Below are 27,632 nucleotides of genomic sequence, written 5' to 3'. Positions count from 1 at the left end.
GGTCTTTCCCAACACCCATCTGCCACTAACATACAGGAAGTCACTTGATATTCCACCCACCTCTTTAATCCCAGGACACCCCCTGTGCAATTAAAGTTCTCCTGTTCAATAGGGAAGCAAATGAGGCCCACCTGTGACCAGGTCTTGTTTGAAGAGCATCAGGGATAAAGGACCTAACAAGGTGAGAGCGCGCCACAAAACTTATAGTCCTGTCAGGCAATTAGGCGGACACTCCTGGGACCACCGTATGCCACACACACACAGATGCACACGCATAACGCATACACACACCCATGCACTTGTGGGTGGGTGAGGCAATTATGCCACAAATTACAACCTGGCTAATCGTCTCTGAACAAATGTCACGTCTGAGTGAGATCTGGGCTTGGTTAGTCTGTAAGCTGCCATATTGAGAGCCATATATAAGATGGTCCCTCATGGTTCCTCACATACAGAGAGCAGTTAAAGAGAGGAAGATGAACAGAAAGAGCCAAAAAGAAAAGAAACTGTCTCAGATGTAGCCTATTACACAACCACATAGAATAAACTATGAAATTGACTTGTTGTCTTTGCAAATTCTCCCTACAGAATCATGACTGATTGTGCCTTTGCTTTCTCCAATTCATTATGAATACCATGGTGTGATATTTATTTTTCATCACATTGCACGAACATTACTATATGCAATACTGTGGTTTCCATTGTAATACTAACTTGGCTCATAGAATCACTTCAGCTCATTGGATTACCATAGATTGCACCATAGATTGCACGGCCATTTCAGTCAGCTAAATACGGTGGCTTGTGTGGCCTATGAGGACGCTTTCACAACACTTAAGACTTCGTGTTCACCCAGTGGGATCCTGGCCAGGCTATAAATCAGAGTCTGAAATGACCCCTCTAACCCTGGCCACATTAACACATGCGCTGGTCATTTAGAAGCGTTCTTCGATAGACTCCTATACCTTTTGCTTCACTGAGGGCCCAGGAGGGAGAGGAGAGGTGAGAAAATATTTTCACTCCACATCCAAGTAGCTTTGGCTTGGACATCAATAAAAGACGTTTTAACCCATGCCAGAATGCTGATTGCCTGTCGGTGTGTGGTGAGGCCATAAAAAACCTGACTTGTCATTAGTGCATTTCGCTTGATTGTGTTCACTGTGTTTTCGGGTTGCATCTGTTGGCTGATCATCAAAATGACCATTATGTACTCTAATTCCCTGACCCTGTTTTTATTTCCCCAAAGAGTCATAATGTAGAGCAGCAGACATCTGCAGAAAGCAGACCTGAAATACGACTTTTATTTGTCTGTCGCCTCTCATACAGATTGGGTAAGGCCAGTGCTTGTGTTTCTGTGTGCGTGCATGCACATGACACAAGTGCATGCGTGTGAACCTGTGTATGTACATGCATCGCCTGTTGGTAGACAATTTATGTCAGAGAGAGAGATAGAATACATTTCCCAAGCAATACGGTGACTTCATAAAAGAAACACATTACTTTCAGAGTTAGTCCTGTCACTTCTCTTGGATACTCTGATGTTTTTGCATACTATTTCTACTACAGTGAAATCAAAAGTTAAGAAACAATAAACACGAGAAACTGAGTGCCCACGCTATCATAAAGTAGCTCCTTTATGTTTACTGTTATGAAGGCAATTAAGCACAATTTCTCAGCTAAAAAGATAAGCTTAATTTTCATAGTCCACAGCAGTGGCAATGCTATAGCATCCATTACATTTGAGTTGGTTAAGATTCTCCATGAGCACAGTGCAAATTGGTCCTTGGTGAAAAGGAGAGCAATTAAGACAAGGCCCCTCTCTCTCTGTTTTACTTCTTAAATATCTACAGAAGTTTGTGCTGGTGTTTTGGCACACACAGAGACAAAAGGAGGTTGTTTAATTGTTTTTTAATGGGATATCAAGTCGTCGCTGCCATTAGATGTTGGCAATGGAGGGCAAAGGGGGATAGAGAGAAAGAATGAACTGCAATTAGGTTTGATTAAAGCTATCCTTCTCAATAATCAGCTGTTCTGACAGGACAGGGGGACCCTGGTGGCCGCTGAGATGGAGGAAGGTGTTGAGTGATATTAAGGCCAATGAAGGGGATATTAACATGGCTAATTAAAGCTCTTCCAAAGCCGGGAGAGGAGGCTCTCAGTGGACCACACTGGATGAAATAATCGGCCAAGGCAGCTATCAGTTGGAGGAGAGAGAGAAAGGGAGTGCGGGAAGGGGTGGGGTGTAGTCCATCTGAGGGAAGGGGGAAGTAGAGGGAGGGATAGTGGGAGGCGTAAAGGAAAACTATTAAGTGTGAAGAAAGACAAAGAGGAAGACATCGACAGGCATATAGAGAAAGACTTGCAGGGCAGCCAAGGAAGCTCATTTTGACATCAACTATTTCTGTCTGCATGCCCGAAGTCTGCCAGTATAACTAAAACCTGACATCAGCTTTTATCCTCGAGAGCTAGTCATACAGGTCCACAAATCAACGTTAAAACAATCCTGCTCATGCCTTGGTCTAAGGCAATTAATACGATTCTCCTGTAGTACCTCCATGCTCGCCCACTGCCGAAGCTACTAATCATGCCATAATGATTTCTCTCCCTCTGGTCAAAGGGGAAATAGATTGTCTCTTTAGTAATGCAGCAGGCTCTGCGCCTTCCACTCCCTGGCTTCACAGACCCGGTAATTGAGGAGAAAAAGGCCGACTTTGGCACTTTGACTGATTTGAGGGCTGCTAGACCCTCTTATCTTTACTCTGATCATTTTAGGCTGACACTCAAAGGAAGACCCATCGCCCTAATTCTAGCTCACCCTCTCCCATCATCAAACAGAGGGGAAAGATAAAAAAAAAGAAGCACGAGAGAGAAAAAAACAAACACGCAAGGTGAGAAAGGTCCTCTCTCATTTAAATGGCCAACTTAATTGCCGGGTTGATGTCACCCATGCATAAATGTCCACCCCTTTGATTTGAGTGAAGAGGGCAAATAAGGATAATGTTGTTTTATTAAGAAGGCTCCACCGATATTGGAGCTAAGCTTTCCTGTCAATTTCATTCACTTTTTTCTCCATTCATTTTCAGTTTTTTATTATTTTTAATGACTTGTAAAAAATTAAAAGTTAAGCCTGAGCTATTTGAAATTACTTTCACATGCTGGTTTCTTAAATTACATCCATGAGAGCACATTTTTCTCCCTTAATAGTACACCTTGTTCTTATTGTACAAAAGAGCTTCCCAACATTTGTTTAGGCTGTTACACAATACACTGACAGATGGTCACAGTATCTGTAAGAGTCAGGTATTGACAACTCTAAGCTCCTGATTGGTGCCCCGGCACTAATGACTAGCATGCAGTGTCCACAGCCGGCAGCCATGACAGTGAGGTCATCCGTTGCAGGGCGGTGAGTATCGATCACCACCCAGCTCCAGCCCATCAGGCCCCAGCTGCCTCCTAGACTCAATGGGCCCCTGTTACAGGAGCCCTGTAAGAAACGGCTCCCAACACCAGACTACAATCTGCTGACACCAGATCTCTGTGCTGAGATAGTAGAACACGGGTCAATAGCATATCGGATTTCCAAAACGCCAGGGTCTTAATGTCAAGCCTCCTGCCTTCCCTACCTACTGCTCCAGTTATTAGGCACTCCACTGAACTGCATTCAGATCCCTGTTGTGACAAGGCGGAGCAGGTAAAACGAGAAATAGAGACACTTATAGATCTTAATCTTCCCGAACATTTATTTATGCAACTGAGTGGGCTTCGCTATATATGCCAGTTAAGTCCCTGGGAGGCCAAGTCGAGCTGCGCGGCCATTTCTGTCATATTCTGGTTTGCTGCTGTCTTCTCTCGTCAAGCAGAGCTGTTTTTCTCGCCTTAGCTGAAGTAAACCACAGCACATTAACAATATTTGCTCTACCCCTGTACAAGCGCCAAGGGACCAGACCCACAGATCCTATCACTTCTTTATCAGAGAACAAGTGCCTCACTATCCAACCTTATTGGGTTTGGGAGATTAACCCCTTCCACTCACAGACTTGTGCCTATTTCCTCCAAAAGCGGCTAGGCAGATGTCACTGTGATTATTATTGTTCAACATCAAATACCCTTACTACATGTCTCTGAGAATTTATTGGCCATTTCTGAGGCCTATATTTTGTTTGTATTTTGTTTCTTTATTCTTTCAGCTGCTATTGCCAGTTCATTTTGTTGTTTCATATTTCATATTTTTGTTAGTGGTGTGTGTGTTGCACGGATGTCACAAATAATTCATGTGCTTCCTCTACACCCTAAGATGTAGCTGTGTCCCTCCATTCATCCCTCTTTACCCTCTCCTCCACCATCCCCCTTTCTCTCTAATGGGCAGAGTGGCATTGACATTATTTCACTTGAGGATCCCTCACTCTGTCAATCCCTCTTCATTTACTCCATGGCTACAGGACTCATTATGGTATCTCTTCCTCCTTTCTCTCTCTTGTACTCTCACTCATTCTCTTCACCTCCTGTCTCGTTCCCTCCACAGCGCACTCTCTCTCTTTCTGGACACTGTTAGTTTCTTACTTAAGAGAATCGCTCGTCTTCACAAATGGTTTCACGTCAAACCCACTGCTAGCTAGCCCCCACTGTTCCCCTTCAGGCTTTGGCACAGGTTTACTGTAACAGATTAGACGAAGACTCTGCGCTCCTGCTAACTATCCATCACTTGCTAACAGTGGACTTAGGCTGTGTGCTTTATGCAGCTTTTAGCTCCAGCCCGCCACATACTGCATGTTTAGCCCCGAGCTTTCTCTCCGCCTCTCCCATCCCCTCACATCCAGATATTGCTGAGGCTGTGTGCTGTTGCACGCTGTTCTTTGTTTTACTCTGAATGTGGCTTTTTCTACTTGACTTTGAACACAATATAATAAGAAGCAAAACATAAATAATTCTGCGTTGTTTTGTCTTGCACAGCCCTATTGTAAAAGGGAATCAAACACGAGTTGCTGCGATAGAGCCAACATCATCTACATCCAAACTGCAGTTCATAAATATTATTGAATCATCACCGGCACCATAAAACTCAAATGATGATGATTACTGATAGTGAGTATGACAGTCCCAATGATGTCAGTCATGAGGTTGCTGACATTATAAAAATAATCACGTACATCAACAATACAATTCTCAGGAATATTTACTCTGCTCACCAGCTGGACAGCAGAGAGATATCTCCAGGTTATTTTTGTTCAGGAGGAGAAATATGGTGCTTTGATTACTGGTCAGCAATGGAGCTCCGGGCCTTGAGGAAATACCAGTCAGCACCTCCCTGCACTAGTGAGATGGAAGATAAGCACATGTTGGAGTAACTGGCCTGGGTGAATAGTAGTATTTAGGGTGGTGGACGCGGGGTTCTGGAAGGCCCCAGAGTCAGTCTACAATGAGAGCCATACAGCACCATTTCACTCCTGTGGCACCTTGGAGTGATCAGACCCAGGCAGGATGCAAAGGAACGCAGCTGTACAGGGAAGGCCAGCAGGAGGGCTCTGACCGTTTACAGACACCATGGATCCACCAACCCAGTGGGTGCTTATTTGCATGTGCGTGCATATGTGCATGCGTGTGTGTGTGTGTTGTAGGTCAGTGAGTCAGTGGTTTTGCTGTCTTTCCATGCATGCTCAAATGTATGCGAGTGTATTTTTACATCATATTATTACTAATGTATAATACATACATCTAAAGTGGCTGTCAGGACTGGTCAGTCATCATAAAACATGAAGCAGCCACTCTGACATGGCCGCCACATTAACGTGTTCTCAGAAGAGGGGGAAAAAAAAACACCCACTGTGGACTGTCATGTAGGCAGGAGGGATAGAGACAGAAAGACAGAGAGCGGGTCGGTGCTTAAAGCTAACAGGTAACCTTTCTGTGCACCTAGGACAAAGGCAGGGGGAAAAAGAAAATGTCAAATTAAGAGAGGCCAGGCAGAGAGACGTGGCTGCCATATTTGTGTGAAAGCCCAGTGCTGTTGGCAGCAGAGATGGCTGCTTTCTGATTCATCTGGGGCCGTATGGCAAAGCTTTGTCAGTCTGTGCGAGGTATAAATAATTCAGGGTGAGAGATGGCAATTACAGGGCCCTGCACAACCAAAATGAATATTTTATAAGGACTAAAACTGCCCTGGAATGAATCACACACATGGAGTCACACACACATACACACTCACGCACACGCACACGCACACACACAAGCATAAGTGAATGTGTGCACACACGTTAGCACACATACACCCAAACACACACACAAAGGTAGCACATATGAACCTTTAGCATTGCTGTTGTATTGTTGACAATATAACTATTATATTATATAAACCCCTGAATATGGGTTAATAATTTTTAATATGGTTGCATGTGTGATTTCTCACAATGTTTGGTTAAGGGCAAAGGAGTGTTAGATTTCTAGTCCTGTTTTGTTGTGAAAAACATGTATTTCAATCAGAAATGAATCCACCTGCATTAGATCAGGAGTTGACCATATTAAAAAACATGAGCCGAAAATAAAAATGTAAAGTGTTTTCAATACATAGTAAAGATCTACACAAAATGCAGTCTCGAGAGAATCAGAGCCTTTACTTTTGACCCTATAAATATGGTCTTTGTGTGTGAGCGGGAGGGTGTGGGGGGGGGTAAAATGCTAATGGGAAAAGATTAAACCCAAAAGCCGCCTGGAGCATTTACCTCCAAAGGGTTTTGTCTGTCAGGTTTCCTGCAAAACTCTGTCTTTATAATTCTGAGACAAAAAATAACATTGTTCCCTAGTCCTGAGGAGCGCTGTGGCTTGGTTGAATGGCCATTGTGTGGGCCTAGCTAATGATACCTTAGCTTTTGTGAGAGGGAGGCCAGGTAGGTCTGTGACATCAGCACCACACAAGTGCCTCTCTGTCCGGATGTTTAGGGAAGGATTTCGTCCATGGTGGGAAACAGGTATAGAGCATAAACAGCTCCTGTTTTTTTTGTACTAGCTTTTTGAACCCCTCTACCTAAGGCAAGTGTGCCCTGAGAAAAAAATGCAGTTTTATTTGAAATCATTAGTATTCCTTTTATCTGATTATGTGAATATATATCATATATACATATATATGTATACACATTAGATTCTGGAAGAATTGATTTAGCAGAGACTGATGTAATTCCAGGAGAATCTGTTTTTTTCCTCCTTTTTTATTTCAGCAGGAGTGTAGGCGTTTTATTTGTCAGTCCAAAGGGAAGATGGCAACCCTCTGAGGGAGGAGAAGACCCCAAGCATGAAGACACAGATCGCATGTGTTGGAAAAAGTGACAGCAAGGCAAATGCTAAGAGAAAGCTGCTTCCTTACCAAACTGCACACTGTTAGCGATATAGCTAGCTGTTGTGAAGGCAGCTGACAAATCCATAGCGTGGCATGTCTCGCCCCGTTTGTGAGTTTTCAAAGAGTGTGATTTGCAAATAACATGAGTCTCTGGGCATAGACTGGGCATGTAAGTATGGTGAATAAAGCCCCCCTGCTCTGCTGAGGGAAACCCTTACTTGTCAGCTCAGTTCTTTGTCAGGAACCTGACAGATAAATAGACAGTGTTTTGCCGCTCACTCCTCCTGCCTTATGTACACAGAGGCGTGTGTCTGCTTCCACATACAGGTTGACTTGCTTTAGGGGAGGAATTTGTTGAAAGACACCCCATCGCTTCTCAGGGCAATGACTGAAAATATTGTGGGCCACTTCAGACAGCCTCAAACAACAAACAATGGGGGTTGATGTATAACCAGATAAAACACGGATCGAATAGCTGGGTCTAAGCACCACTACAGGGCCTATTTTTCATGCAAATTACTACTAATGAGCTTCCTGAAATCTGACTAATTATATCAAAGTGATTTCTTTAATTAGTTTGTAATAATTCCTCACATAAACATCATAGTAAACAAATTAAGCTATATAAAAATATCAATTTGTCACACTTTATATGAGATGCTTTGCAGTTTGACGCTAATCTTGCTTCTCCAAAATGCCACAGCAAACATTTATTAAAGATTTAAATATGTACTTAAAGAATGTTTGGTAGCAGGTAGGATGCATGCAGTGTCTTTAGTATTTTGACCTGCTTTCTCCACAGTGATTGGTCTAACATATAAGGTGGAAAACATAATCAAGTGATCGTAATGACTTACACATATGTAATTGGTGAGGGAAGCGGAGTTAATAATTCAATATAATCACATAAAATATAATAAGAAATTCTATAATTGAAAGTCGTAAATTAGTGTATGACTGTCTAACTCAGAAGGAGCTAATGTTATTGTAATCCAACATCAGAGATAACACCACTGAGTGACGGGAAATACTTCACGTCAAAGCCAAATGCCTATTTGAAAAATAACAGACGACTTCAGAAAAGATAAGACATTGCATTTATCTACCATTTTGCACCTCCTGTTAATCCAACAACATTCCTCAAACCCCTAAAGAGTAAAAATATCTAATATACTACCAGTCACAAGAGAACTCATATGACTACCGATCTTTCTGATACCCTCAATCTGCAATGAGATGGATTAAACATTCAATTTGTTACTTGCCAGACTACCACCTAGGTTCACCACTTAACATACAAATGGAAAACACGCTAGTAATCTATTAGCCTGCCTGGCCTGACACTGTATTATGTTGTATTTGTATTATATTTACTTCAGGGAAATTACGATTCAAGTCATATTTATCTTCATGTGGAAATGTGTGTCTAAATGGAAATCACCTATAGTGTGAGGGTGGATGCAGAGCAATACTAATGTGATCCATGAACCGTGCGATTTAGTCACCCTCTGTGGATGCACTATGGGCTGATTCTACATATCAAACATGCTCTCCCCCTGTTAAAGCCCATACCCAGAGCTCCCGATGCTGTTTGATAATTATTACGCTTACATTACAACACAAGACCTTGCCTGTGGAGCTGGAAGAGCCGCCCCCTTCCCCATAAACACACACATACACACATGCACACACGCACGCTCACATGCACGCCCTTTGTCATATACAGTAGTAAACAGCTTCCCAGTAAGCTGTTTGCACTTCACTGCCCGCTCTAGGAAATAAAAACAAAGAGCAAATTGGGGGTTTTGCGTCTCAGTGAATAAATAAGGTTGTTTTACTCACAGAATCCATTACCTTTTAAAACATGTGCCTAATGCGTTGAGCCTTTTCATTTTACAAACAAAGCCTAAATTAGGAATTAAATACATTCGTATTTAGATAACGGCATTAGCTTCATGACATCAATGTGAAAAAGTTGGACGGCATCCATATCATTCCCATGCTTCCATTGTTACGTTAAATTGCAATATTAATCCTGGCTCAAACCAAGGTACTGTAGCTTTTATGCAGTACACTTGAATTATGCTATTGAAGTAATTGATAGTGATTCAGTCATTGAAGGTACTAATCCCATGATTCACTTCATCTCTCTCAGTGCCATTTACCTCCAGATGTTTAGAGTTTGGGGTAATCAATAAAGAGGGAATAAAGATTGGCATTCACAATACTCCCCTTGACAAGCTCCAGCCGAATGTTTGTCAAGCAAATTAAACACACTTAGACTTTTCACCTGCTCCTACAACGACACCACATATGGCCGTGAAGTTAAAAATAAGAAACTGTGCATACATTACCATGCATAATGCACAACTCCCTCCATTTAATATGCAAATTTTGTAAAATATTACTGAATACCTTCTGTTCGGAATGAATAAATTTGAATTGCAATTAGAATAATCTTGTATAATTAATGAAAACTGTCAATTTTGGTTCCGAAGTAATTTGATTAGCATGTTGATAGGACACTTATCAAGTTCAGTAAACTGTTAGATTAAGAAGATGAAAAAAATGATTCTAAGGATATTTTTCTCAACGGCTCTGACATTTTCCCTTGGCATGTGTAAACAAAGACAGTAGCTGGCAAACTTCCTGAATTGAGGGGCGAGAAAGGGAGGGTGGAGAAACAGAAAAAGAGAAATGGAGACGAGGACAGAGATAGAGAGCCTCTTGAGATAATCTGTGAATCTCAGTCCACAGATGAAAAGGAGTCTATCGTCAAGGCTCCTGAGTGAGCTACTCATCTCTGCCCTCTGCTCTCCAGCTAAGCCCAAGTTTATGGGATTTATCTTGTGAACCATTTGTAGTTTTCACATCACATGATGAGTTAAAAACAGCACACAGTTTTTCTAAATGTTTCGAGGCTATAAATGTAGAATTCTCAGTGAAAATCCACAGACAACTGATCCCAGTCTGCAATTCATCTGAGAATAGCTATCTATTAGTGATCAACAAATTGATGTATGCCATTGTTGTACTGTATAAAACAGAACCATCTGTACTGTCTACAGATGAACAGAGCTAGTGACCTCCTTTTCCCCTCTCTTTCTCTGCTCATTAGCTATCCTGAACCTCTTTCGCTCCTGCTTTCAGTTTTCAAACCCCCAAATGAGACCTAAATCGCTTGCAATACAGGTTAGCTTGAGGAAGGGGGGGGGCAAACATCTGTCGCACTAGGTACCCGCACACAGCTCGGGGTATCTCCTGCGAGGAACTTTGGGGATGTTTAATTCATAGACGCTGTCATCCATGTAAACCTCCTGATTTCATAATGACTAACTCTTGGTGGTTTAATTAATTTAATAATGCCTTTCAGAAGCCATAAATGAAAGGGTCTCTGAAGTGGTGCATTAATTAGCCAGTGCCGATGCAAGCCCTGTCAGACTGGTGGCTGTCAAAAGCGGGGGAAAGCGGAGGATGGGCACAGCTGACATCCTGAGGTCAGAGGTCATGCCAATCATGTGACTCACCATACTTAATGACTCATAATTTGTGTCTAGTATACACATGTATTAGGGTCAGCCTGTGGTCATGTCCATAATTCTCTCCCTTTGCTAGACTACATGAAAATATCTGGAGGGGCGACAAGGTGGTTACATTCTCAGTAATAAGCTGTGGCATGGCCACATTATGTTGCTCTTTGTATTTACACAACACCCGCCACCAGAACATACAATCCATCAGAGCTTTGCCTTTACCTTTTTATGAGATTGATGTCCTTACTGTCAACATCTTTTGCGTTAATTACAATGCGATGGCCTACTCACCCATAAGGTTATAGCATAGAATAAATTCAAACTTCATTAAAAGTCTCAGCAATTCAACGCATGAGCACACAAAATTATCACAGAACCAACCAGATTATATTCCAAACTAACTCCATGCATCTCATAAGGAGGTTGTTTTCCTTTTTCATATTTCATAAATATGAACCAGGGAGGCTTGTGTCTGTGCCTGTCCATTTATTACCATAAAAATCAGCTGACTGAAGTATCTCACTATCTGTGGAGGCAATTAACTGTTTTGAGAGAATGCGTAATACGGGACTTTGTAATGGTATCATTTGGAGTCAAGGCACAGATGCGCCGTGCGGAGCCATACTGTAATTAGAGAGAAACGCTGTACAGGTTTTCCACTAATTAGCAAATTATGCTGAAAATAGCATCAAGCTAATTAACAGTTATTATGGCATTTTTGAAAGTATGACTTTAATTAGCAAAGTCCTGACGCAGGCAATTTCAAACTCGTCTCCAAGAAGATGAGGTAAAAAAGGGAAAAAAAGACATGGGGCATGATCAAGAAGATACCCAGATTATTATGATGCTGTCAAAAACTAAAGGAAGAAGAGAGAAAAAAAGCAGAAGGGGGAGGAAAACAGAAACAGAAAGAGAGAGAGAGAGAGAGAGAGAGAGAGAGAGAGAGAGAGAGAGAGAGAGAGAGAGGGAGGGAGAAAAAGAAGGGAGGAGGACTAGGAGAGATGTGTGTGTGTGTTTGAGGGGGGGTAAAGCTTTTGTGTGTTGTGTCTGAATCTCCATCCAAATGAGGGGACATGTGTGCTGTGCCACGTTGCCAAGAGGAGCCCTGAGCCGTGTGCCCAGTGTCAGGTGGCAGCGGCTCACCCCTCAGCTACCAGGCGAAGACGAGAGTGAGCTCAGCTGGTGCCCACAGCCACTCACTTATTCTACTCCGCTGCACATTAAAGGAGCCCTCGAGTGGAGCCAAGCAACGCCAGCCAGCCAACCTGACAACAACACTCCACCACCTCCACATTTCCAACAGTTCCTTTTAGCACTTCCAGCGACCCACCTTGGACCTAATGATCGTCGATGACAGCAGATAAACCTGAAGAACTCCACGTCCTCTCAGTTTAAAAGAGAAAACATAATTTTGGAAACAATTTGTGCCTGGAGAAATTTCATTCATTAACATCACAATTGTTGATGCAAGTGAGATTTGGGAGATGTTTAATGGAAACTGTGTTTTTAAAGGCACCTGTGCAGAAATGTTTCAAGGGGGGAAGTGTCACCAATGGAAGTGGGGAAAGGCGAAAAAGAGGAGAAGAGATGGAGGAAGAGAGGAAAGAAGGAGAGGGGTGGACTGAAGGGTCTTTGAAGGCCCAGTGTGTGAGAGAGAACAGAAGTGTGCCTAGCCCCAGGCAGCCTACGGCTCAGGCCCATTAGCTAGACTGACCTTGCCCGCGCCTTTGTCTTTGTGCTCTCCTCCCGCTGCTTCCCCTTCTCAAGCATTCCCTTTTTGTTGTCTCCGAGCGAGATTGGGAAGGGGGCCATATCTTTCAGCTTTCTAAACCTCCCAACCCCCATCTACCACTCCAACAACCCCCCACCCCCCAATGCACACACACACACATTCACAACCCCCCACCTAACACCCCCTACACACCCTCCACGCCTTGCCTGGAGCTTGTGCCCCAGAGGGCTCAGTACAGTGACACCCCTAGCCGGTGGCCACCTCTGCCCCAACGCGAACTTGGCTAGAGTGGTCAGTGCCCCAAAGACCCCCAGAGAAAATGCAACATATCAGGGAGCCCAAATCATGGCGCTGTAGGCCTCGCATACGTGCACCCACTCTGGGCAGCCTGCCTCTTTATTGCCTGCCTCTCATTTGAGAGGATGGAGCCTGGCTGCCAAGTTTTGACACCGCCACATATGGCCTCCTCCATCAATCGGACTAATCAAGCATCAAGGGGAGGCAGGACCAGCTTAATTGCCAGCCAGATATAGCTGCTCTCACTTGACGTGCAACCTGAAATAGAAACAGGTCTGAGGAGACATGACAGAAGATAAATGAATACGGCCATTGTTCTAATAATTATATCAAAATGCACTTCTTTACACTTACTCTTCATCTCGACTCAACGCAAACGGAAGCTAATGCAATAAATGGTCTTATTTCAACATGACAAATCAACACTATTGCAAATATTGCCTTAATATAGCATCATCTACTCATTAAAATGTGGATAATGTTCACATTTGTAGTGTTTGGTACCTCAGGTTAGAGAAGTGTACAGTAAGTTGTAAGGGAGTTTTTTCTTTCCCATGCAGGCTGCAGTGCTCTGCTCCTCTAGAGTCCTTGAGGCGTTCTGTCTGCCTCTGCCTGCCTCTCTCAACTTCCTGTTTCCCTACACCCCCCACTGGGGTAGCAGCCACAGAATAACTTAGCACATGGAATGAGGAGGAGATCAACAGCAGTGATCCATTCATCTTGAGTTTCTCCTGTCACTTTCTCTTTCCGTTTGTAAACACTGAGGGTCTGTGGTCAGAATGGCCTTTTGTCCACTGTGTTTTTCTCCGTCCCTCTTATTCACTTCAAAGGTAACAAGTGACAGATGTCTGTCTTCTCCACGGTCTTAAACACTGAGGCTCCACGATAGCATCTGGGCTGAATGTCAAACTGTGAATCTTCCCTCAGAATGTACTGTGGTTATGCCAAGCTCATTGTTATTAGTGTCAGGAACACTGCCTACAGAAGTATTTAAGATACTCCCTGTAGTTCACAGCAGGGTGAGTATGGGGGGTGGGCATGTATGTAAAAATGATGGACAATTTTTTGAAAAAAAAAAAGAAAAAAGAAAAAAAAAATTAAACTAGATAAATTAAAGAACAAAGTGAATGGATGACAGTCTCCAATAAATGTATAACAATATATCCTGGTGGGTGTGTGAATTCCCAAAATAATCTGCCTTTGAATGAACCAGTGGAGCTACACAAAATAATAATACAGAAAAAAAGGAGAAATATATAACATGGTAAGACGTATAGGTGAATTAAAAAGGTCCTTGGAGTTGCAGGAATTAAAAATTTTCAGAAAAAGTGGCAAAAGGTGGTGATGTTTTGAGCTTGTAATCACAGCACGGTGCTGTGTTTATTTAACTTTCTCATCTCCATCGCTGCCTGCTTTTGGTATTTACATGTTTAATTGAGAAGTGTGCTGCCGGTTTCTTCTGCCCATCTGCCGAGTCCCTTCCTCTTATCAGACTCATTCCTCAAACTGACAGCTCTCCCTTTCTGCATATCTCTCTTTCACTCCCGTGCCATTACACTACTACCTCCTCTCTGTCTCCCTCTCTGAATCCCTCTTCAATCTGTCAGGGCCAAATATGAGTAATGACAATGCATTTTCTCTCAAATCAAACCAATAAGTAGAAACATGCAGAGGCAGCCTCACAAAAAAATTCTGTACCGCTGTTGTGTGGTCGAGGTTTTTTTTTTTTACCCCACGTCTAAATCACCGCCTGTCAGACGCAACATGTGTGTCATTGTGTCCCCATCAGCGTGTTTCATTGTACACACTACCACCTCTGAAGAGCTCCCTCTTATCAGTCGAGTGTCAGAGAGCCCCCAGCACCAACACCTCCTCCCTACTGCCTTTCTAAATGCTTTTCTATTAAGAGCAGTGTTGTGTCCCTCTGATAGCAGCAGCTTCTCCACTTCATCATTCATAATCCCAATGGGCATCAATGGACTCTATAGTCTCACCATCCACACCAAAGGCTTTGTCATTCAGTGCAAATGAAAACAACCTAAATGAGAGAGAATCTGAGGAATTCGCTAAAAGAGAGAAGGAAATGGCCCAATAGGCCAAAGCACTCCAGGCATGAATAGTCCACTCCACAGCAGTAATACCCTCACATGTTTGGAGTGGGACCGCGCTCTGCTTTAATTCTGTTTGGATGGCGTGAGACATATGAAAGGTATTTTACAACTGTAAATGGTCCTACTTTTGCACTTTATCTTATAACTGCCATTGTATATCAGATTGTAAGCAAATGTAAGGTATGACAGAGAAAAAAACAATCAATTCCTTGATGTTGGCAAGTGTTCTTCAAATCAAGAAAAGAAGAGTCATCTGAGAAAACAAGGAGAAAAAATATCAACCACTTGACATTATAACAACGACGCAAGCTAACTTTCACCAGCTCAAAAAGTCTAAAATGATGTCCCCGCCCTTCCCAGCATGCAGAAGTCCCGCTGGGGGCCTCAATGTGATCAGCAGCATCCCCACCACGTCTCCTCATTATTGAGTAAATAGGTTTGGGCATGTCCTCAGTAAACAAAGCCAAGACTGACAGTTAAGGGAGTGAGGGGAGTGGGAGGCAGCCTCGTTCCCAATTAGAGTCGCCTCAGGCAAAACTTTAAAGAGGAGATCAATCCTACAGATCGCTAAACTGATCCTGTCACAGGCTGGGGATATTTAAACCGTGGAGCAGAGCAGAGCGGTGCAGGGCAGTTCTCAGTACAGTTTGACTGTGTGTGCTAATGACTTGGGGGTAGGCTCTCTCACCAGGACACACACCCCACAGCGAGGCGGCCGTGATTGACGGGTGAAATCGGACCTCAGCTGCAGTTCTCGGCACTGTAGGGGCCAGATGGGGAAATAGTGATTTGCGTTTTTTAGTATGCAGCTCCTGCACTTACGGATATTCCCTAATTGTCTCCCTTACTTACCTGCGAGGCTGTTTCCCATCACAGATGCAGAGTACATTTCAAATTAACCCAGGATGTTTTGATTTTTTTCTCACCCTACACCTTTGAAGCCAACTTATTAAAATGTGCCAGTGGGGCTCATCCCTGTCCATCTACATGGGGTAAAAAAAAGTTAGTTCTCACTAATGTTGAGACAAAATGAAGGGACCAACATGAGGTGAATGAGGCTGGACTGGTGGATTTGACACCCAAGTTTAATCGTATCATCAATTCATGACATCCTGCTAAAGCAGCAGATACTGTATCTTTGACTACATGTGAGTAGCTGGCACACTCTGACTCCCAGACACACATAGGTAATGTGTAATGAGCTACCAAGCCGTCTGCAACTGCAGAGGAACTGAACATTTAAATGAGCGAATGATGCATTATGTATATCACTCAGGTTCCTGTGCAGGAATTAATCATGATCATAAAAGCCAACGACAAAACAACATAGTCAGGCCATTGCTAAATTGTTGTGATCTAATGCAAAACAAATTCATTTTTCATGCCATTAAAGATAAAGAAAATCTTAAAAGGTTTGGTTTTGCTTGTCTGCGTCTCTTATTGAGAGTCATTCACTTTCAACTTTATTTGCGGATTATTGCAAATCCCCGGTACAAATCATATCATGAAATCATGTAGCTGGGACATTGGATGTGTTCTGCTAATGCTCAAGGAAGATCCCCTGAGGGAGCCATTGAGTGGGGGAGAAAAGGAAAGAAAGAGAGAGGAAGGAAAGAAGCAGATAAATGGAGAGAAAGCAAAACAGAGCAGGAGAGAGCGAGTTACAGGATAGGGAAAGGAGGGAAGGGCAGAAAAGAAAGACCAAGCGGAGGGGAGGGCGGTGGCAGTCAAGCTGCACTTTATCCTGACAGATCTCCTTTACACACTAATTTCCTTGTTAAAGAAGAGAAAATGGCACTCAATCCGGAGAAATCCTTTTCTCCTGGAGCAGGTCTGTCAGCTGAGGGATGAGTGGATACAAGCAGAGCTTTCCTCCTCAGGCTAGCTCCCCCTGGCACACAGCAGCTAGGCTACCGCTCACAACAGAGCTCTCTATCTACAGCCATAATTAATACACCATCGGAATATAATGAACCATACCATGATACATGAATTTCAGTGGGTGCTGTCGACAGCAGTCATTTTACAGCTTGCTAGAAATCAAATGTGAAGTGAATTGATTTTTTGATCATGTCATCTCCATCACAAATGGCAAACAAATTGTGGTCAAACATTTCATGCTCAGTTGCTGTTTATAAACATTTCCCATGACAAAGTAGTAAGCCCCCGTCCCCCCTTCATTCACAGTTACTTGCAAAGACAATAAAATCCAACAAGGGCAACGTCTTTTACTGAAACATGTTTATCACTGAATTTGTAATTCACCAAAGTGTATTATCTTGGATTTGAAAAGGGGCGAAAAGAAAAGCCTCTTTTATTTTAAGTCAGAGGTGTTAGCTTTTCAGTCTGGATGTTCTCATCTCCCAAGATTACTATTCGTGGGGTGTGTGTCAAGACTACTTTTCAGAAATCTCGGTAACAATTCAGATGCGATCGATAAGGAGTGACAGTTTATTCTAAGGCTTAGCACAGGCCAAGAAAAGAACGACTGAAGCATCAAGTTTGGAGGAATGAATCTGTTTTGTATTTGATTTTTCCATTAAATTTATCACCACTTTAACTCTGCCTTTTCTCCCTCTCATTCGTTCCCTCTCACTTTCTCCCTCACTCTGTCACTCACATCAACAACAAGGCTGTAAACGGCTGTCAATTTCTCATCTGTGATTTCCATGTCTTCACTTTCATCCATTTTTGATTGCTTCACACCCTATACCTATGATGCTTTTAGTGCTCATCGGTGACCTTGTGAGATGATGGGGAAAATTATAAAATAAATTTTCTGTAGCAAAGTGTAGCTGCCCTTAATAACACTTCATCATATCTGCAGTGGACGGAAAATAGTTGAGAAATATTTTCTTACAAAACTGCCTGATGCTGGTTTGGCACAGAATTATATGGTAAATCTATTACCACTTTGTCAAGGGAAACCATTTGAGGTTTCCCCCAGTGTAGCAGCAGGCAGACTGGGAAATAGTAACCCTGAAACTACTGTCCGATTTCTCTTATTAAAGTGTTTTCAAAATCTTCCCCCTTTTCGAATTTAAGGGTCATTGAGAAAGCCAATCAGAAGGACAGGCCAGTCAAAAAGCCAGCAGCGTGAACAGGACAGGAACCAGCTGATGAAATTCATCCATACTTCTCACTTATGATGACATGATTGATTTTCCCTCAGAGTGCTCAAATGTAGGATTGTCTTCCTACCCCCATCTCCTCCTCCATCCCGCCCCAATCTGCCCACCCACCCGCCAAGCCAGCAGCTAATGGATAAAGCCTCTGTCTGTCTCAGGCATGGCGGAGGGTTGACGAGTGGAAGAACAACTGCAACGAATGAAGGGTGAAATCTGAGAGTGCAATTTTCTGTCTGTCAATCTCCCTTCAAGAGAACAAGTTGACCACCAATCAGCAGAGTCGATTCTGGGCTGGCGGTTGATGGGAGCATTGTGACTGACAGCGTCATGTCACCACATTAACACGGCAATGAAAGACATAAAAAGGAATTTTTTGAAGGGCCAGGCCAGTTATTCGATTACTGGATGTGATTTGGGGGTGGGCCTGGGCCCATACTTTTCTGCATAAACAAATGAACAAACTGACAGGTTAATGCATAGCATATCAGTATATAATTCATGGTCCTGAATTTGGGAGACTCCTATCATCCACCAGGTGATTCAAAATACAACCAATTAAACTTTACTTAATTATTAAAGGTAGAAAGTGAGGGAGAAACATGCCTTAAAAACTCTTGCTTGCAGTCAATTACGATAAAACTTTAATGAGCCTGGATAGAGAGCCATAAAAACTGATAGCCCCTCCGTCATGAATTATATATCCATATCGATTTTGTTTCTTTGCTATAAGAATTGCAGGTAATCGTATGTTACCACATGTAAAGTGCACTTCCCTAGCGAGGATAAATATTAACTATCAAATATATATGAGGTGTGTGTGCATTTATGACCAAGCTCATGTAGAAAATGAAGAGCAGAGATGTTGAGGCAAGGGCCATTGGGAATGGATGAAGGGTGCCATATCTGACAGTAAGAGAGACCCTTAGCGGTGCTGGCTTGATATGTTACCTAGTTAGCGTCACAGAGAGAGGAATAAATAGTTCTTTATTATTTGTGGTTGCCATCATGTCTCTCCTAATAGACAGGCTATACTGAGTTTAAACCACATTATCCTCTGCGAGACCATCGCAATTACTCTTGAGAGCTAGGTCTGATGTGTGGATAAGGCAGGTCGCCCATGTCTTAATGAACACAAACAATGTGAAATGGAGGAAGGAGCAGTGGGGGGAAAGATAATGGCAGGGGAGGGCTTGTTTTAATAGAGACAGCACTAAGTTGTTTGCTATGATCTATGCGAAGTCTGAGAATGCTGAAAACCCCCAATGTTAGTTTGTAGAGATCTTTTTTCATGATGCTATTACCCAATCAATTCACACCCTTTTCTCTGCATTTTGCGAGTGAACAGCAGGCACAAATCCTGTTTAGAGGATCTCCAGTTGTGGACTTGTGTGTGTGTGTCTTGCTGTCATTGTCACACAGTCCTGCCTTGTTGGACACTCGTGGAGGTTAAAGGGCACCAAACTGGATCACCGTGACACCCAGCGTGAGCGTTATCCCCAGCACAAATGGCTCAGTGCTGGGTTAATTGATAAACTGCCGCTCCACTTCATTAGTCAGACAGACCGGGCTTAACGAACGAACACAGAGAGAGTGTCACTCTGAATATGTTAATCATGACTGGCCATTATGGGGCTCTTCCCGCTACCTTCTTGTCTCAATCTCTGCTAAACTACAAAGATGATGGATGGGGACTCACTTCAAACTCTGTGTACTCTTGTGTCAAGCAAGGCTATTTATCAGTGGCAATAGAAAAAAACGGAGACAGAGGCGAGAGTGGTCCTTGTGTTATTGAATATAAATTTATAATAACCATGTAAAAAATGCATCATTTGGCCTTTTCACAAAGGCAGTTGTAATATAGCGCTAGGTTAGCACTGTACTTGACGTACACACTGGAGGTGAGGGTGTCAGGGGAGAGCTCGCTGGAGCGAGAGGAGGTTTTATTGTTGCCCAGCCCTTCCGCTTAAGTGCACATGGCTGGGAGGAAGCCGGGACCTCCAGCTCTGACCTCTGCGCATGTATATTTAATAGGCCATCAGTTGGCTGGGGCAGCGCTCTGATCAGGATTCAGAGAGGGGCTTTGAACACCCCTGTGTATTCCTGAGCGTGCAGCCTCAAGCTGCTCTCCCCAGCTGTGTCAATCCGACAGCACTGTTACAGGCACCCAGACAAGGCGCTGGGCACTCCACTGCTACCGCCTAATGACTACAGAAAAAAAACAAAAAAAAAAAAACAAACACAAACAAACACAAAAACAATAACATTTGGCGTATGGAGCTTTGCTACCATCTAATGAGTGGTTTTAAAAACTGAAATATTACACCAGCTGATATACTGTAGGATGCGTGGGATGTGTTTGGATTACATCAGCTATACGATACAATGCTATGTTCCCTTTAATAATAACAAAAAGGCAATCTCATGGTGGCTGCACTACACACGCCGGTAACGATTGCCGAAACAAGGCAGCATACAGAGAAGTGCCACTCGTGTGTCTTTTCTTCTAACAAGGTATCACTACTCTTTGAATCAAATCGGCTCTCTGTGTGGGTGTGTGTGCACATGTGTGAGCATATGAATGTCACAGTACATGCACGCACGCAAGCACGTGTGTGTGTGAGGGCAGCTTAACGAGGGTGGTTCATTTGACAGGCAATTAGTTTGCGGAGCTGCTATTGACAGCCCCTGTGCTTGTGTTTGTTCAACAGCTCTGGGTGAGTTCCACGCTCCCTGGGCTACGTGACAAAGCACCTCCGACAGGGAGCTCCTGATCTCCACCGAGGCTCGGAGGCTCGCACTGTGAGGGGGGTGGATATGTGACAGCCTAGCAGAGAGAAGAGAGGAGAGAGAAGGGGGAGAGATACAAAACCCACAAGGGTCTATTAGGGGGTTGTTGCAAGTTAATGTAGCTACAACACACTTTTTGTATCGTATTTTGAAAGGCTTGAGCAATGATGTTGTCATTTGTTGTTTGATTGTGGGGATAGCGGAGGGTAATCTTAGGAGACACGCAGGCTCTCACACAACATGCACACACATAAAAATGCAGAAAGAGAGGAGACAAGGAGGTGGGGGAAAGCTAGAGGGAGATGGAGGAGAGGAAAAATATAACAAGATCCAAACGCTCTTTTATCCTCGAAAATCCCATATTCTAATGCAAGGGCCCATCCCTCTTTTAGTTGCAACCGTTTCGTTTGTGGAGCCAAGCTCCAATCAATATCATTATTTTCACAGAGGATCGAAGCGCCTTCACCGAGTTAATGGGGGATTGAGGTGGTAAACGTTTACCCTCTCACTGTCAGCAGAGCAGTGGTCCATAGTGGGCCCCGATGACAGCACTGGCCCCGCTGTGGACACACTATGTGGAGATGTCCTGTGGGTAGACAGGCTGCATGGACTGTCAACCGCCTACCATGCCCTAGGTGGCCTAACACATCAGCCACTTGAGTTAGAGCAGAAGCATGGGCTTTGACTTCTGCTAAAGCTAACAGAAACAAACCGGCCAGTGCTGGCAGCAGAACTGCTGTACTGCTTGACATTGTTATTGTGGTACAAGAAAAAAAATGTGAATGCATTCTCTTGTTACTGTATTATTTAACAAAAATAATTCAACTTAATGTGCAAGCAATGAAGTAAAATATTAAATAACATGCTGCCTTCTCATAAAACATATTTTGGTCAATTCTGGCTGTCTTCAAGTATGGATCAGCTGTTCTGTCACATTTTTTGAGAAATGAAGACTAATCTGCAGCTGGCAACAGCAAAGCAAATTCTCTCATATAGCAGCATATGCTAAATAGCTCTTCAAGCGTGCAGATGCATTGCTGTAAAATACTTCTCCTGTCTGCGTATCTGCATCTCCCAGATGGGTCCCAAGCTGTGCCAAACTACATCTCATCAACTGCTATGAACTATGGCATCACATGACCGCAAGAGATATGTGGAGCCCTATTCTGTCTTGCCTTGGCACAAGATGGTCAAGCAATGCATCATCAGGGAGCGAACACTTAGTCAAAATGGAGGTAAATAACAGAGCTAGGAAGCAGGGAAGTGAGTTCCTTTACTGCTCAAAGTGTTGAAAGTTCTGCTCAATAAACAGGAGAAATGAACAAGACTTTGGTCCGATTTTTTTTTTCACTTTGGAAAAAGACTAATCAGCACAGTGTGAGTCGATTTGGGCTTGCATGAGGGTGTGACAGAGGGGTAAAAGATTTCATGGGACGTTGCCCCATGATTCATTGAGTTATTGGTTTCCGCCCTGTTTTAATCGCTGCCGGGCCCGAGCCAAAAAATCTCTGAGGATTCCGGAGAGCTCTTTTCTCCACCATTCAGCAGAATGGAATTTGGTCTGCAAGTGCCTCACGTCATTCGAGGCGTCCTTCACAGTTTCAGGGGCCCTAATTCAAACCACATGGAGGCCAGCGTCCGGTTACGGACCTCTGCAAAAAAAAAGGACACATTCCCATTGGCTGTTTCAGGATGGGAAATGGGGTGTCTTGATGAAAAAAGATAACAAACACATCTAAGTAGGAGTCAAAACATAGCCAAAGCACACACACATCCACATGCATAAATATACGTACACATGTACATACACAGGGACATATACAAATATACATGCATTTACATGAATATACACACAAATATACACACAGACTGAGAAACATACACTTATGGGCCTGCAAAAGCTGTTTGCTTGACATGATGGAAGAATGAGCAGCAGGCTCTGTAATATTGCTCCTATTCTTCAATGACAAGCATATATATTTTTGCTGTTCCCAACTGACTTTGCAGCGCTGAACTCCATTTATGAATTATCTGACATATTTCCTGCTATTTTTTTGACAGGAGTACTCAGAGGAAATTTCAAGGCACCTTTCTCCTGACAAGTAGAAATATCAATATTTGAATAAATTGCAGATTTGGATCTCCTCACATGGATGCTCTCCAGCAGGAGTGCATGTGTGTGTTTGTGCGGTTGTATGAATGTGTGTTTGTGAGTATGTTTTGGATATGTGCATGTGTGTGGGTTTGTGTGTCTGTGTGAGTGAAGGGAATGGGAAGGGGTTTGTTTCATTCTGTTACCACGGTCTTATCCCCCTGAGCCCGGAGGCAGAAATCTGTATGCAGCATTTCATTAGGAGGGAGCTCGACTGAGTGACATGTGAAGCACACCTCACCGTCGACCTGATGAAGTTTACTTCTCTCAAACGACAAAAAGCCACTTTGTAGACTAGCCCTTTTTTTCCACAGAGGAAGAGAGAGGTTGATGGCTGAGCACCAATAAAAGAATCATGAATGTTGTTTCACAGAATGACAGGCCTATCTGTACACAAATATTTCTCTTCGAGAAATATGTAAGCTTCAGAGCTTTTTTTCCTCCTCTCTTTTTAAAGGAGATTTGACTTGATAGAACTGACAGTGCTCAAAAATATAATCACCTAAATTCTTAGCCTTGTAAAAAAAAGCTGACAAGAAGCATAAAAGGCAGAATAGAAACAGATTGTTCTTATAAACCTGGCAAGTGTTATGTGAGGAAAGTAGCATTTCACCCAGTGAACTAAATAATTTACAAACAAATACACCATTGTCCAACAACCTTGATAAATACGCCATCTGTGTCTAAGAGGTCAATGTCAAGCATCTATAACACTCAGAACTGTCTTCTTAAAGCTCCTGGTGTTACGTATGAGAGACTTCTGCCTATCTGTCTCACTCTGTTTAGCTGCAGTAGCTGCCATGCTGTCTGCATGTCTGCGGCTGCCGCTGATAGATCACTCTCCTGCCTACCCCTTCAACCCCCCCTCCCCACCCCCCATCATTTCAGGGAGCCTGAGAAATGGCTTAGCCATGTGAGGTTACTCAGGTACCGAAAAGGCTGCGACCCTGTGACCCTTAATGCTGACCTTCCTGACCTGAATGTCATACTTTCTCCCTCTCCAACAGAAAACAAAAACAAATCTTATCATGCGCCTCGGCGGCTCAAAGAAAAAAAAAGGAAAGCCCTTATATCAATGCGGTGCTTTGACAATCATCTATCCACATGACCTGTGATTTCTCCGACAGGGTCTGCTTGACACTTACAACAGAGAGGTGACGGCGCACAGGTTGTCCATCTCTCGCCTCGCCTGCCCTTATCTCCTCTCGTCTCCATCTCTCCCCTCACTCCTCCTTGTGTGCACAACTTAATAAGCAAGCAAGGGGTAGATTCCCATTATGGAAACCCTGGAAAATGGCCCGGACATTTTCCCCCATATCTGGGATCTCCATCTGGAGAAGGCACTCTCGCTCTCACTGCCCCCCTTGTCCAATCTCTGTGTGTGTTCTGGTGAGCCTATACAGCATAGATGGCTTTCACTCTCCACTGGCTACAATGAGATTGGCCCACCAGGTTGACTCTATTCGAATCGACAACCCATTTCAATAACGTAACAAAACAGAACAGAATGGTGATGTTGAATAAAACATTTTTGAGGAGTGCCCAGGGGCAGGATGGATGTCTTAAATTATCTAAATATGTAAGATTTTTGAAACACTTCAGTAGAAAAATATCTATCTAATCCTGCTAAACTTTAATCTAGATGTAAAATAAAAGAATCTGTTATGTATTGATTTAACCATAGCATGCAATTTGCTGTTATACTGAACTGCATGTCTGTGTCACTGCTTTCACATCAGTTAACCATAACCAGAGTATATGGTTAACAGACTAATAAAGATTACACTGAGGTCAGCAAGTCACTAATCCCCGGCGTTATTAGTAAAAACAAAGCCTACAGCTTTACGCCAGGCACCTCAACACATCTGGGTGCCTATACACGTGCATAAGGTCCGAACATAATATGGTGTGACTTAAACCATACAATGAGAAGAGAAAATAAATATGCTAAGAGCAGCAGGGGTGGACTGGGCCAGGCCTCTGTGGACCTATGTCATCACTCCCTCTGGTCTCCACAGTGCTCCCCACCCGAGCAAAAGGCTCAGTGATTACGGAGGCTCAGCTTCCCTCTAAGAAAGCAAACCGGAGCTGCAGTCCAAACAAGGGCAAGCCAGCAGCAAGGGAGAACTGCTACACCAGGCAGCTCGGGTTTACCGTCGCCTCCGACCTGGCTGGCCCCCGGGCTTGCATTAGTCCCCCAGCCCAGCCTCTCTAGGACAAACAAACAACCACCACTTACACAGTCAGGGACGAGCAGCGAGGCAGGGAGAGCTGGTGCCACCAGCACTGTGTAGAGGGGAACCTGACCCAATTGGATTTGCTTTATCACCCCATATAATGACTCCCAGACTGGCCTGTTCCAGTGGTAGAAAATAAAAGATTACAAAAAAATCTGCCTGCCTGCCATTCTGAGTTTGGCCCAAAATGGGCAGCTCCCCCAAAACAGATGGGGAGGCATCTCAAAAATGTTCTCTGCCTCTGGGGACATGTGGTTTTCCCCATCATTATATAACTGTAAACTCCTGGATGTCAGAGATTGGGGATAATAACTTTCAGATGTTGGCAGCCTGGGCCAGTGGTAGGACCTGCTGGATGGGAACGGTTACTTGGCAGAGGGGAGGAAGTCCGAGAGATTAGGACTAAGATGTGACAGGGAGAAAAGTGGATCTGGTCAGAACCTGAATTGGTCACCTTATTGTGTTTCAGTGTGTTCAGCATTGTGCCAAGTCCTAATAATGACCGTGTGGGAGGTAGAGGCTCGGCATGTGTGTGCGGGCGCGATGGAGAATGAGACATGAATTAATATCAAAACCACAGGAAATCATGTCATCGTGTTAACACGCTGAAATCAAGCTAAAGTGCTTGGGCTTGAACCATCACTTTTAGCATTCCATTTCAATTTTCAGATAGAATTGATATGACAGTTTTAGCACTCCCCATTGCAGTGCAGATGTGCCACTAATTCAGAAACAGACACACCTCCTTCAATAAATGAGTCCTTATAGAAGTGTCATCCTGTTAAACCATTTTTATTGGTTTGTTTCACTTGGCGGGAGCAGATCATTGTTCACAGTAGATGCCGCTGGTTACCGGTTTGGTGTGGTCAAGGTTTGGTCACTTAAACTCACGCTCCTTTAATGAAATGAAGTATATCCTCACATTTTTATATATTCCAGATGGTCACTGCATGGTAAAAAAAAAAAAAAAAAGCACAATCCTGTTTTTCTTCTTTTTAAATTTTTTTTCTTCTTTTGCTTTAAAATATCGATCGCAGTGCTGAACAAGCAGAGGAGTGTTTTTTATTGTAAATCAATACTGATCGATCGGCAGCCTGGGTGTTGAATATGGATCAATATCACACCAGGCTGTGGAGGAGATCTGATTTCAATTGGCAAAAGAAGCCCGCAGCAGGTTTCCATCAAGCGGTAATTCAAGACATGGGAACATAAGTCAGATGGATTGATATAGACTAGCCAGGACCTTTCTTGCCACTGAACCAGCACAAGGAAATTTCTGTCATATATCATTAACGCAGTTGGGGCAGGCAAAAAAAAAAAAGAGGGGGAGCAGAGTACCTTAGTGACCCTCAATGAAGCGCATTGGTCAAACATTGAATAAATACTCCATTATTAGCATGAATTCTGTGTTTTTTTTAACTGAACCTCCTTAATAAAAAAAGTCCAACCAACTCAGCCACTAAAATAGATGCTGTGGCTCTACTTGCTTTGCACACATGCACCACACCGTGTCATGCACTGTGGAATCTGGAACTGATTATGAGGAGGTCAGCTAGAGATTCATACTGTAAGCTGTTAATAATTTACAGAATAAATGTCCTGGAGAAAACTGGTGAATGGTGAAATATTTTTGTTACACTTATCGTACAGTTGATCTTTATTAAACTTGCACATTTGTTTAATTCAAGCACCCCAAAAAAACTCAAAATTTAATGGTGCACATGTCGCTTAAGTACATTTAGTCTATATGTTAAAAAAAAAGCACATCGTCTCATTCATTCATCACTTGTTTGTGATTCCTGAACAGAGAGGCACTGTTCCAAATGACAGCATTGTAAAACAATAAAAACAGAGCTATAGTTAGAAATAACTTGTCACTTGTAATAAATGACACTGGTTCAGGGCTCTTTCTCAGGGGCTTCTTCTCCGATACATCCCAGGCACCCCTGGGGCCAACAGAGCAGCCAGCAGACCAGCTCGTTTCCCCGAGGTAACTGATGACCCTATCCCTGAATTCCCCATCTTTGTCCTGTGACCTCACACCAGCAGGAGCAGGACCATGTCCGATGAAATCCTCAGACTGCTTCCCATCCTAATCTTGCCTGTGTCACAGTACAAATTGCTACATTCAGAAAATGGAAATAGATTGAGGGTGGAGATGGAGGGAGGGACTGACAGAGGCGGGAAAAAAGGGAAGGATGGGAAGGGGAGTGGAAAAGTGTGCATCGACAACCAATCCCCTAAGAAAAAATACTTGAGGAAAGAACGACTCAGGAGATCCCGACAAGGAATCACATCTCAGCGAACATATTGATCTGATTTACAAAA

General features: G+C 43.3%; 1 protein-coding gene across 11 annotated transcripts in view; it reads right to left on the bottom strand.

The window, feature by feature from the left end:
- Window positions 1-27,632, bottom strand: part of LOC115055694 (transcription factor COE3) — a 67,545-nt gene that overhangs the window by 27,854 nt on the left and 12,059 nt on the right. The gene's annotated exons all lie outside the window — the stretch shown is intronic.

This window comes from Echeneis naucrates, chromosome 15, assembly GCF_900963305.1.
Source record: "Echeneis naucrates chromosome 15, fEcheNa1.1, whole genome shotgun sequence".
NCBI classification, from domain to species: domain Eukaryota; kingdom Metazoa; phylum Chordata; class Actinopteri; order Carangiformes; family Echeneidae; genus Echeneis; species Echeneis naucrates.
The sequence above is the reverse complement of the archived record's forward strand: the minus strand, read 5'-3'. Positions and strand labels throughout refer to the sequence as shown.